The following is a 12,309-nucleotide window of genomic DNA, read 5'->3' as shown; positions in this document are numbered from 1 at the left end:
AGTATAATTTATATGACATGTGCTTAACATCCTTATGTTACCTACCATTATGTTATACACATTATATAAGTGCAATAATTTTACTATTTTATATACTGTTCAAAGTCTATGAACTAAAAAGCACCTGAAGCTCCGATATTTTGGCCATCTGATGCAAAGAACTGACTACTAAGAAAAGACCCTGATGCTAGGAAACATGGAAGGCAGGAGGAGAAGGGTATAAAATAATTGCTGAATGAATAAGTGAATGAATGAAATTTTCAGAGCCCACCTCTATTTTTCATTATCCATCACTATTAGAGCTAGGAAAACATACTAAGCCCAATTTGGGAGTTAAGAAAAATGAAATCAAAATTAAAAGGAAATTGAGGTAGAAGAGAATGGAAATTTGCTGAGGCTTGAGAGCAGTAACTTTGGGTATATGAGAACCCCTAAAACTCTTTCATAAATGAGATTCAGGTTCTAACAAGAAATATTCTTATCCCTCTGAGAAAAGCAAAGCTTCACCTATGAAATTTTGTATCAAACTAAACTTCATTAGAATACTGCTTACTTTTTGACATGGATACTGTCATGTGTACAAAAGCTTCTGCTCTGTCATTCAGTTCAGTTCAGTTCAGTTCAACTGCTCAGTCGTGTCCGACTCTTTGCGACCCCGTGAATCGCAGCACGCCAGGCCTCCCTGTCCATCGCCATCTCCCGGAGATCACTCAAACCCACTTCCATCGAGTCGGTGATGCCATCCAGCCATCTCATCCTCTGTTGTCCCCTTTTCCTCCTGCCCCCAATCCCTCCCAGCATCAGAGTCTTCTCCAATGAGTCAACTCTTCACATGAGGTGGCCAAAGTACTGGAGTTTCAGCTTTAGCATCATTCCTTCCAAAGAAATCCCAGGGCTGATCTCCTTTAGAATGGACTGGTTGGATCTCCTTGCAGTCCAAGGGACTCTCAAGAGTCTTCTCCAACACCACAGTTCAAAAGCATCAATTCTTCAGCGCTCAGCTTTGTTCATAGTCCAACTCTCGTATCCATACATGACCACTAGAAAAACCACAGCCTTGGCTAGACAGACCTTTGTCATTAGGTATACCCTAAACCTGGTGAGTCTACTGGATCACACGTATGGGGCACTTGTCTATTTTATAACTTACGTAATCAGTAAAATTGGGCTTCCCCAGTGGCTCAGTGGTAAAGAATCCGCCTGCCAATGCAGGGGACATAGGTTGGATCCCTGGGTCAGGAAGATCCCCTGGAGAAGGAAATGGGAACTCATTCCAGTATTCTTGCCTAAAAAATCCCATGGACAGAGGAATCTGGCAGGCTATAGTCAATCAGGTCACAAAACAATTCGTCAGGACTAAATGACAACAAAACAACAATTACTAAAATTATGAGTTCACAAGCACATTTAGACAGCAGTAATATATCTACATGTTTCATCTCTTTTCTTCCCAACAGCTTTCTATCCTGGAAATATAGGTACGTTAAAGAAGAAACAAATCATATGATGAGTCTATCTACAGCAATCTTAATACTGTACTTTCATTATTAAATACAAAGAGCAAACATGAAATGGTGAGAAGTACTTATATTCATTGATTATTATACTGCTTTAACTGTCTTCAGTAGAAAAAAAATAACATTTTAAAAATTGTTTTCATGCAGATGATCTCAAACTTTGTTTTTGATATTTCATGTCTGCCTTTACATATGTATGGAGAAGGAAATGGCAGCCCACTCCAGTACTGTTGCTTGAAGAATCCCATGGGGGAGGAGCCTGGTGGGCTACAGTCCATGGGGTCACAAAGAGTCAGAAACGACTGAGCCACTTCACTCACTCACTCACTCACTTTACATATGTAAAAACTAAGAAAAAAGCCACCTGTATATTTTACTCATTCATTTGCCAAAGGATAAGATATAATATAGCAAGATTCTGAAAACTATAGTATACATTTTTGCCTTGTAAATAGAAAATGGGTTGATCTATAACTATTCACTGAAAAGTTGGGCAGTAGTCATCATTCTGACCAATTTTTCTTTATAAATTGGGAATCTTTGAAAACATATCTTTTAGCATGTCTTTCAAATAGGCTATATTGGTTGAGTTATTCAATGAAATCACTACCTAAGCAAAAAAGAAAGCATTTGACTTAACATACAGTTTTTAAGCAATTTTACTCCTTCATCACATTATTTACTGCATTAACTAAAGTGAATTTATTTGCCTTCTCACGATCTGCAAAGGATATATTCATGGTCATCTCCTGCAATTAAAAAAAATAAATCACTTTTATGATAGATATATATTTTTTTAATTTGGCTGCTTGGGTCTTAGTAGCAGCATGTGGAATATGACCCAGTTCCCTGACCAGAAATTGAACCTGGGCCTCCTGCTTTGGGAGTGTAGAGTCTTAGCCATTGGACCACCAAGGAAGACTCTATTTTCATGGTAGATTTTTATGTCAGTTTCAAAGTATCTTCTAATTATCAAATGTATTTAAAATTATGTATACTTTAATTTCCTATCCAGGATATAAATAAACCTTTACAATTAATGGATTAATAATGCAAAATTATTGTAGGCAGTTCAGAAAGTTAAATTCTATTACACTCCCTAAGTGTTAATCAATTAGCCTTTTTCATTAGCTATAACTCATAATACTGGAGTGCCCCCAAAGAATGAATTCTTTTTAAAAATTAAAATATTTTTATAATTCAATTTAATGAAATATGTCATCTCTGTGGCTAATTTTACCTTTTCCTTTTCATTCTCACTCAATTCCTCTACCCTTGCCCTTTGGGCATGCACAGAAGCCCACCTCTGTACATCCACACATGACATTCAATTACGCATATTCCTAACTGTTGGCAAGACCTGTATACTAAATATTGTACCTATCAAGCTTTACATGTTTTCATTTTAAAATTCCCATTTAAATGCAAATTCTGCCATTTAAATAGAGTCCTCGTGTGCTTTATTACACTATAATTACTATTTCCCATCTTCCTGGAACCAACTGTGAGAAAGGCCATAGGTCACTTTACCAGCCCTCTAAAAGTGCAATTGAAATTGGGAAGTCATCATCTACAGCATTTGTGAATGACACCCATTTGTTAAGGGAGACCTGAGGGACTGATTCAAACAGTGCCCTAAAACCTGTCTTGTCCTGTGATTTACAGGAACAAGAACAAACAAAGCCCACAGCTATAATCTCTTCAGGTCCATGTGAATTAAACAGGTTAGCCAGAATTTGGCACAAATAAATAGCAATTGAAATGCTGCCCTCATTTTGAAAGGAGACACATGCCAAATGATACAAGCTAACTCCAATGTCAAGGGACAAGAAAGAAACACAAATGTATTTATTTATTGTCTACTCTTATTGAATGAAACTCAAAGTCATGGGTTTAACTTATTATAGATGATAGAACTAACATTTTCTATAGGATTTTTTATTAATAACATGGGATAAATATAAAAGATATATATAAATGTACATTTGAAAGTCTTTAGGATACATGAACATATAGTAAATTAATGATATATATTAGTAATACATGGTTGTATATCTGCAGAATATCTATAAACTCATTCATTATAGCATTCCTAACATTTAATTCTCTGTTGTTGTTCAGTCACTAAGTCCGATCAGCTCTTTGTGACCCCATAGAATCTAGCACACCAGGCTTCTCTGTACTCCACTGTCTCCCCAAGTTTGCTCAAATTCATGTCCACTGAGTCGGTGGTGATGCTATCTAACCATCTCATCTTCCGCCTCCCCCTTCTCCCTTTGCCTTTGATCTTTCCAAACATCAGGGTCTTTTCCAATGAGTTGGCTTTTCCCATCAGGTGGTCAAATTATTGGAACTTTAGTCACAGTCATTCATGTTTGATTTTCTTTACAGTTGATTGGTTTGGTCTCCTAGCTGTCCAAGGGACTCTCAAGGGACTCTCTGTCCAAGAGTCTTCTCAAGTACCACAATTTGAAAGCATCAATTCTTTAGCACTCAGCCTTCTTTATAATTCTTAGCATTTAATAAAACATTAAAGAGAAAAATTTAATAAAATCTTGACATTATATATTTTATATGTGTGTTCTGTGGTGTGGTGTGCATGTGTATTTGGGATGATGTGCATGTGTTTTTGGGGTGGTGGATTGTGAGTGGCAACCAGTAAAAATAAAAAAGAGAAAAGACAAAAAAAAGTGGCTTCTATATGCAGCTTATCTCAAAACGCTTGTTAAATTTATTTGAACCTCTGCCCTGAGAAGTGAAAAGAACATGGACATTTGAATCAGACAAACCTGAGGTCAAGCAAGATTAACAAGTGACCAAATCAGTATCCCTAAGAAAGATATTTCATCTCTTTCTCTGAAATTGGAAACAGTATAAAATGTCTTAGAAGCCAATACATCACAGGCATAGACATAGGTATAGAATACAGATAACTTTAGATAATAACATCATTGAGCATAGAACACATAACTTCCTCAGACATTCCACACCCCCATGCATTTAGTTCCACCCTGATTATAGACATGTATTACTTAAATACAGGACAGAGAGGTGCCACTTTTCTCATAACTACTCTAAGCCCCTTTGTGCTGTGCTTAGTTGTTCAGTTGCGCCCAACTCTTTGTGACCCCATGGACTGAAGCCCGCCAGGCTCCTCTGTCCGTGGGCATTTTCCAGGCAAGAATACTGGAGTGGGTTGCCATGCCCTGCTCCAGGGGATCTTTCTAACCCAGGGATCGAAACCAGGTTTCCAGCATTGCAGGCAAATTCTTTACTGTCTGAGTCACCAAGGAAGCCCAAGAATACTGGAGTGGGTAGCCTATCCCTTCTCCAGGGGATCTTCCCAACCCAGAAATCGAACTGGGGTCTACTTCATTGCAGGTAGATTCTTTACCAGCTCAGCTACACCAGGGAAGCCCCAAGTCCCTCTAATGATAACGTATTTTCAGCTGAGATTATTGAGTTACAAATCCTAGGGCCCTGAGTACTGAAGGAGTCAATCATTTATATACAGGATAGGTTCAATTTGAGCCCTGTCATCCTTGAAAGTATTACTTTAAAGTGAATTACATAACCAACTAGAAATACATTCTTTTTTCTACTGTTTGTTCTCACCTTGACTTCTTATGATCTTGTTTCTAAAACAAAGGTAAATCAGGTTCCATTTTCTAAGTTTACTTATAATATCATACTTGATTTAATTAAAATTAGGAACCAACTTAAACATTACATTACTCATGTGGCTCTGATCTTGGTAGTCACTGGTCCATGCTGAACTTCTTGAAGTACATCTTGTCAAATTTGTTCTGTCAAATATATGATTCATTCTTGTCACCTGGAATTATTTCTCATATCAATATTGAGATACTTGGTTCCAAAATGTTCTAATTATTTCTCTGTTTTTTTTTTATAAGTTTTGTTTCAGCTGGTTTATTAAAATTTGGAATGCCCTTATGAAAATATAGATACATTTTAAAACTTATAGCATTCTTCAGGATATGAACTTTAAAATTCAGTTCTCCTAGCATAGAACAAAGGATTTAATCTCTGAGGCTCCATATTTTTAACCACCTGGCTATACTTACATAGCTCATAAGGCTGGAACTACCAGAGCCTTTGGGGGAAGGTTTTGGCAAACAGGGCCATAGTTTTCAGCATTCTACTTAATGTACAGGCTTTGATTGCACTCAATTACAAGTGCCATTTCTAGATTTAAATGCTATTTTAAATACTGTTTGCAATTAGTGAACCTACATGTTTCAATTTTCCCTCCCAAACTATTCATTAAAATCTCTCATAGGATCATGTTCTGGAAGAATTTTTCCTCCCCACATTCATTTTTTTTTAGAAATTAATGGGATGACTCAGGCACATATTTCCACACAGAAAATAAATATTCTTTAAGTTTATGCTGTGGATTTATCTTTACCTTTATTCTATTTTCTATACAACAATATTTGAACTCAGTAAATTGTTTCAGAATGTCAGAGGAACTCAATTGCTTTTGTCAAGATATTAACAGTATCAATAATTGAATCTCCCCTTTCATTTATGGTTCTGGCTGCATTATGACATCTCCAGTTCCTGGCAGTTCACCAGATTAGTGCTTAACTTATTTAAACTTCAAAAACTGGAGCACCTGTCAAAGACTCTAATTTCACCCACCTGTGGTTTATTTAGTTATTCTTTCGCTCAGCACCAATATATCTTGATTGCCCACTCTTATGCATGTGTGTGCTAAGTTGCTTAAGTCATGTCCAACCCTGCAACCCTCTGGACTATAACCTGCCGGACTCCTCTGTCCATGGCATTATCCAGGCAAGAATATAGGAATGGGTTGCTGTGCCCTCCTCCAGGGGATCTTCCTGACCTAGGTATTGAATCCGAGTCTCTCACATCTGCATTGGCAGGCAGGCTCTTTACCACTAGCATCATCACCAGTCTAATTCAGGCACTGGGGTAAAAGTATCAGCCTGTCAGATAATTTTGCTGCTTTCATAAGTCTTAACTTTAGCAGGAGAGAGAAATGCAAAAATAAATATATATTTGACTAAATATATTTTATAATGTCAGCTGTTAAGTGCCATAAGGAAAATAAAGAGGCATAAAGTGAAATGAAAAAGAGGCACATGTGGGGGCAGAAAAATCATTATATAGATGGAGTGTCCAGACCATTCTTTATGATCTGACTTGTAAGAGAAACCTGAGTGTGATAAGTGAGATCTTACCAAAACTGGGGAGAATAAACTGTTCCAATTAGAGAAAATAGCAGGGAGAGACCCTGAAAGGGTGAGCATGTGTTATGTTCAATGTTAAAAAATGCTGGCTAATTGGAGATGAGTGAGTAAAGAAGGAGATTGATTGTAAATGAGATCAGGGAGTTGCCAACTGCTGCATCATATGGGGCCTTTAAAATTCAAAGCAAAGTCTTTGAAGTTTGGTCTCTGCTATAAAAAAGTATCTTGTTTCCAATGAGATTACTTTAGCTACTGTCTGAAGAATTGATTTGTCAGTGAAAGAATGGAATGATTTATGCAGTCTGAGGCTGTTGTAATGGTTCTGGAAAGATGGCAATTACATGCACAAGGGTGGCAGTGGTGGGCATGGTAACAATAGAGGGAAAAGTAACTACTATATACTATACACACACACACATATATATGAGAGCTTGATTATAGGACATACTAGCCCTTTTGTTTCACAGGATAAGACCTGATCACCGAATTCTTCTCGTTCTCTTCCCACAAACTATTCATCAGCAAACTATATTGCTTCAAGTTTTAAAATATAATGAGTCCAACTGCCTCACTTGCTTCATTGCTATAAAACATGGGCCAAGTCTGTAGTGTCTCTTGCTCATATGAATGCCTCCTCACTGGTCATCACATTTATATCTGTCCCCTATGTTGTCTGATATCTAATATTGTTGTGACAACACAGCAACAGCCAAGATACTGCTAATCTGTAGAAAAGAGAAATTTACTTTTCTGCTCAAACCTCTGAAGTGGCTTTACCTGATCTGGTTCATAGTTACACCTTCAATTTAGTATTTCTATATGCCCCCAGCACACCCCCTCCAGCAACACTGACTCCTTTGCTTTTTCAGGAACATACAAAGCAGATCTGTACCTTCAGGCCACTGTGATTTCTCTCCCCTCTCTCTAGAATTCTATTCCTCATAGGTGACTCTCTGTCACACCTCTCAACCTACTTCACGTCTTCATTTACTGTTGACACCTATGACAGCTTCCCTGATTTACCCTTTTAAATTGATCCCCCTAAATCTAAACTTTTTATTTAGCTTTTCTGTTTTGTTTGACTTTATTACATCAATATAATCTATAAAAGATTATAGTCAAAGATCTGGTCAAAACTATGGTTTTTCCAGTAGTCATGTATGGATGTGAGAGTTGGGCCATAAAGAAAGCTGAGCACTGAAGAATTGATGATTTTAAACTGTGGTGTTGGGGAGAAGATTCTTTAGAGTCCCTTAAACTGCAAGGAGATCAAACCAGTCAATCCTAAAGGAAATCAGTCCTGAATATTCATCAGAAGGACTGATGCTGAAACAGAAGCTCCAATACTTTGGCCACCTGATGCGAAGAACTAATTCCTTGGAAAGACCCTGATGCTGGGAAAGATTGAAGATTGGAGAAGGGGACAACAGAGGATGAGATGGTTGGATGGCACCAACTCAATGCACATGAGTTTGAGTATGCCACAGGAGTTGGTGATGGACAGGGAAGCCTGGCATGCTGCAGTCCATGGAGTCACAAAGAGTTGGACATGACTGAGAAACTGAACTGAACTGAACCTATATATATATCATATATATTATATATATATATAATATATATATATATAGCTTACTTGATTTCTTATCATATGCCAATATCTGCCGGGAGCCAGCGTGAGGAATCCCATCCGTGACAAGGTCATGTGGAAGGAAGCCTGACAAAACGCAAGGACATGATCGCCTTCAGGGATTCCCCCAGGAAATTCCTGAGCATCCACCCCCCAAGACCAGAATCTGCCTGCTTTACTGTGTTATGCTTTCCACCTATTCTTCTGTCATTAACAGAAGACTGTCCACACACCACCTTTTTCTGGAAAAAATTAGAGCTTTTAGATAATAAATCTCCTGGGCATAATAAGAGTGTTTCAATCCAAAAACCCCTCAGATGGCTTTTTAACCTGCCTGCAGGACTCATACAGCTCCACATGTGATTGTTTGAGGCCTCCTGACTGCAGGAGGCACAGGAAGCTTAAAAAATCCTAGGAATGTAGGGGCTTCCGAGGAGTCAAAATCATTAGAATAGGACTGATTAAAGGTTTAATTTGTTGAGCCAATACTTGCTGCCAAATTTTCCTGTCTTTTATTTTTAGATATAGTTGGCATATAGAAAAACAGGTAGTAGACCTGGTATTAGCAACATTAGATCTTTGAATTAAGTACTTTCTTTGTTATAACCCACTGCACCTTTGTTCTACAGGAATGTAATTTTATTTAGTACTTTGAGGGTGATGTAGAGTAAAGAAAAAACACTTCTAGGGAAAAGGAGTTTTCTGGTTGATAGACAATTATCCAGGAAGAGAGCCATAAAAATGTTAACAAGCCTCTTGGCCAGAAAATAATGTAAACCACCTGAGACCTTTTGTATACAGGAGGGTATGCAAAAAGAAAGCCTTGTCTCAATGAGGGTCAGGACTGCTGCCCCTGCATAACTCTGCATATTCCATTATGTACAACTTGGGGTATATAAGCTGATTTTGAGAAATACTTTTTGAAGTCTTGCACTGATGCTGGGATTCCCCACGTCGTTGTTTTCTTTTTCCGGCTGAATTCCCATCTCAATTCCCATCTGAAGCGGGGAGGCTCACCATGTCTACTTACTTGTCCCGGCTTCTAAGATCCATAAGAGAGAGCCCAAGGCGGGGCACTCTCCAATATTCAAATGGATGCCGGTGGCCTAAGGAAGATGGTGCAAATTCCTTGTCTGGAGTTTTATTGGTTTTCCCCGTAAGCTAAGTTATTCAGCCTCCTTTTCTCTGCCTAAATTTTCCTACTATACTATTTCTTCCTAATCTAATCTTATATTAATAAATAAATAAGTTTTCCTCTCCAACGCCGTCCCCACTTCGAATTCCCTGGATCCACCGGGGCTGGACCCCGGCAAATATCCATGCTGCTCACAGAATATTTCGAGTTCTCCAACTCCTAGGTATGTGGGAGGGTTACGCTTTCTGGCCCTTTAGTGTTTGGGTGGGATCATGTGACTAGGTCTAATAAAGTGTGAGCAATACTACTGTGTATCATTTCGGTTTTGGAGCATTTATGCATTGGTATTGTCACGCGAGTGTGTGTTCTTCGATTCTTTGTCTCGTCACAACAAAGATTTGGAGTGACGGACATTAAAGCCCCCCTCGGCGAGTCACAGCTCTCAGGTCTTGGATAGACCGTGTTATAGCTCTTAGACAAATCAGTGGTAAAGCTCAGTGTTACAACTCTATTTTATAGGAAGATAGCAGGAAAATCCATCTTTGAGGCGTGAGGGCACGCAGATCTAAAGACACGAGGAGAAGAGCGCCACAGTGCGCGGGAGAGAGAGAGCTGGCTCTGGCTCCTCTATTTATATGTTTATCTCTCTCTAGGCCTGTCCTATGTAAATTGGGCCAGCCAGGAGTGTCGTTTGTTTCACCGGAGGTCCTCACTCCTGTCCTCGGACCTTCTTTTGTTTCATTTTCGCGGGCTTTTCCCTTCCTTGTCTGTGGCCACCACCATTTTGGACTCCTTTTCCCTGTTCTACCTACCTAACAGTATGAGACTCTTCTTAGTACTCTGCCTTTTTCCCTCTGTAACTGGCGCAACTGTAGCTACATAATGAGTCTTGACTGCAGAGAACATAAGCAGCAGATCCCTTAGCCAATTTGTATTAAACATTCAGATTATATATGTTAAACCTTTATTGCTTTAAACTTCTAAGAATTTGAAGTTATTTAATATAGCAGCATTATCTAGGTTTACATGGGCAGGGATTTTTTTGTCTGCTTTGCTCATTGTTGCATCCTTGGCAACTATGAGTACCTTGCATATAGTAACTTCTCAAAAAATAAATTTGCTGAATGAATAAATTAACTATCCAGTAACTACTAACTATCAGATTATAATTATTTCTCTGTCATAGTCAAGAGCAACCTCTCACTGAAAACTACCATTAACCACTCAACTTCTTAGTCTATGTGGGAAAAAAGGATTTTTATTGGACTATCTTTGTGATTTTAATGCTGCACTTTGAGTGTTTATTAGCCTTGGGTGATTTTAAAGAGCTAACCCTTTTCTCAGAACTTGATTGGTATAATTGTACTGTCAACCATGGTGAATATTGATGGAAATGAAGGCTAGAGAAAATAAAATGAAATGAGAAATTATGAATGTTTGCCAAATGCCAAACATATTTGTTTTGATTCATTATCAAGAGAGAATACTTTGTTCAACATTGTAATCCCTTTGGAGGGAAGACAGTACAATAGAACAGAATGCAGAGAAAGTCTATGCCTTGCCCAGAGTGAAAAATATCATCTAGGAGGTCAGCACCCCTGATTGTTATATAGGCTGGATCATAATGCTGCTCTGAGGTAATTGGGGAAAAAAATAAAAAAAATAAATAAAGTAGTGAACTGTAAATACCTTGGCTAGCACTAGAAATAAAGCATACTTTATGATCTATCACAGCTATGTAAACGTAAATAATTCTAAGCAGCCAGCTCCATGAGAACAAGACCAGTAAGAAGCAGCTGAACGCACCGAGACATAGCCACCAGTGATACTAGAAACAGGAAAATAAGGAAACACTAAGTAGCTTTTGGCAGGTTATTAGAGGAATCAGTGATTTTATTTTTTCTGTCTTTACTATTCAGAGTGCTTCTTAAGTTGCTTTAGTTTCTGATGTTTTGTCAGATTTTAATCAATTGTTTAAAACCACTGCTAATAATGGCTATTGTGAGTAGCAGAGAGGATGTTAGACACTGGTAAGTTTTACAGATCTCAGACCTTCAAGCATGAGTAACAGCAAATGACCTCACACATATAATTTAATAGCTAAGGTATAGATAACTTATTATTTCACAAGTAAAAAGATATTTTCATATATCCATATACTATAAGTAGTAACATGGGCTACATTTGAGACCCCAAATTGAAATTCATCCTTAGTTTCCAATAATATATAGTAACCTGAAAAGTAAGTATTATCTATTCTTGATCTTAATTATGACATCTACAACTAATTTAAATTATTTCATATACAGTATATCATATATCACACATAATTGCAGCATAAACATATACACAGCAAGAGTTAGCTTTTCGTTCACTTGAATTTTCCATATTAATTACGTTTGGCCTACAGTTACTTCTTATAAAATCTTTTTACTAATAATTCACAGCCTAATAAATGAGTGAAGGGGAGCTAAAAAGCCTCTTGATGAAAGTGAAAGAGGAGAGTGAAAAAGTTGGCTTAAAGCTCAACATTCAGAAAATGAAGATCATGGCATCCGGTCCCATCACTTCATGGGAAATAGATGAGGAAACAGTGGAAACAATGTCAGACTTTATTTTGGGGGGCTCCAAACTCACCACAGATAGTGATTGCAGCCATGAAATTAAAAGACGCTTACTCCTTGGAAGAAAAGTTATGACCAACCTAGATAGCATATTCAAAAGCAGGGACATTACTTTACCGACTAAGGCCCGTCTAGTAAAGGCTATGGTTTTTCCTGTGGTCATGTATGG

Source organism: Budorcas taxicolor, chromosome 6, assembly GCF_023091745.1.
Source record: "Budorcas taxicolor isolate Tak-1 chromosome 6, Takin1.1, whole genome shotgun sequence".
Classification (NCBI taxonomy): Eukaryota; Metazoa; Chordata; class Mammalia; order Artiodactyla; family Bovidae; genus Budorcas; species Budorcas taxicolor.
This window is presented reverse-complemented; position numbering follows the sequence as displayed.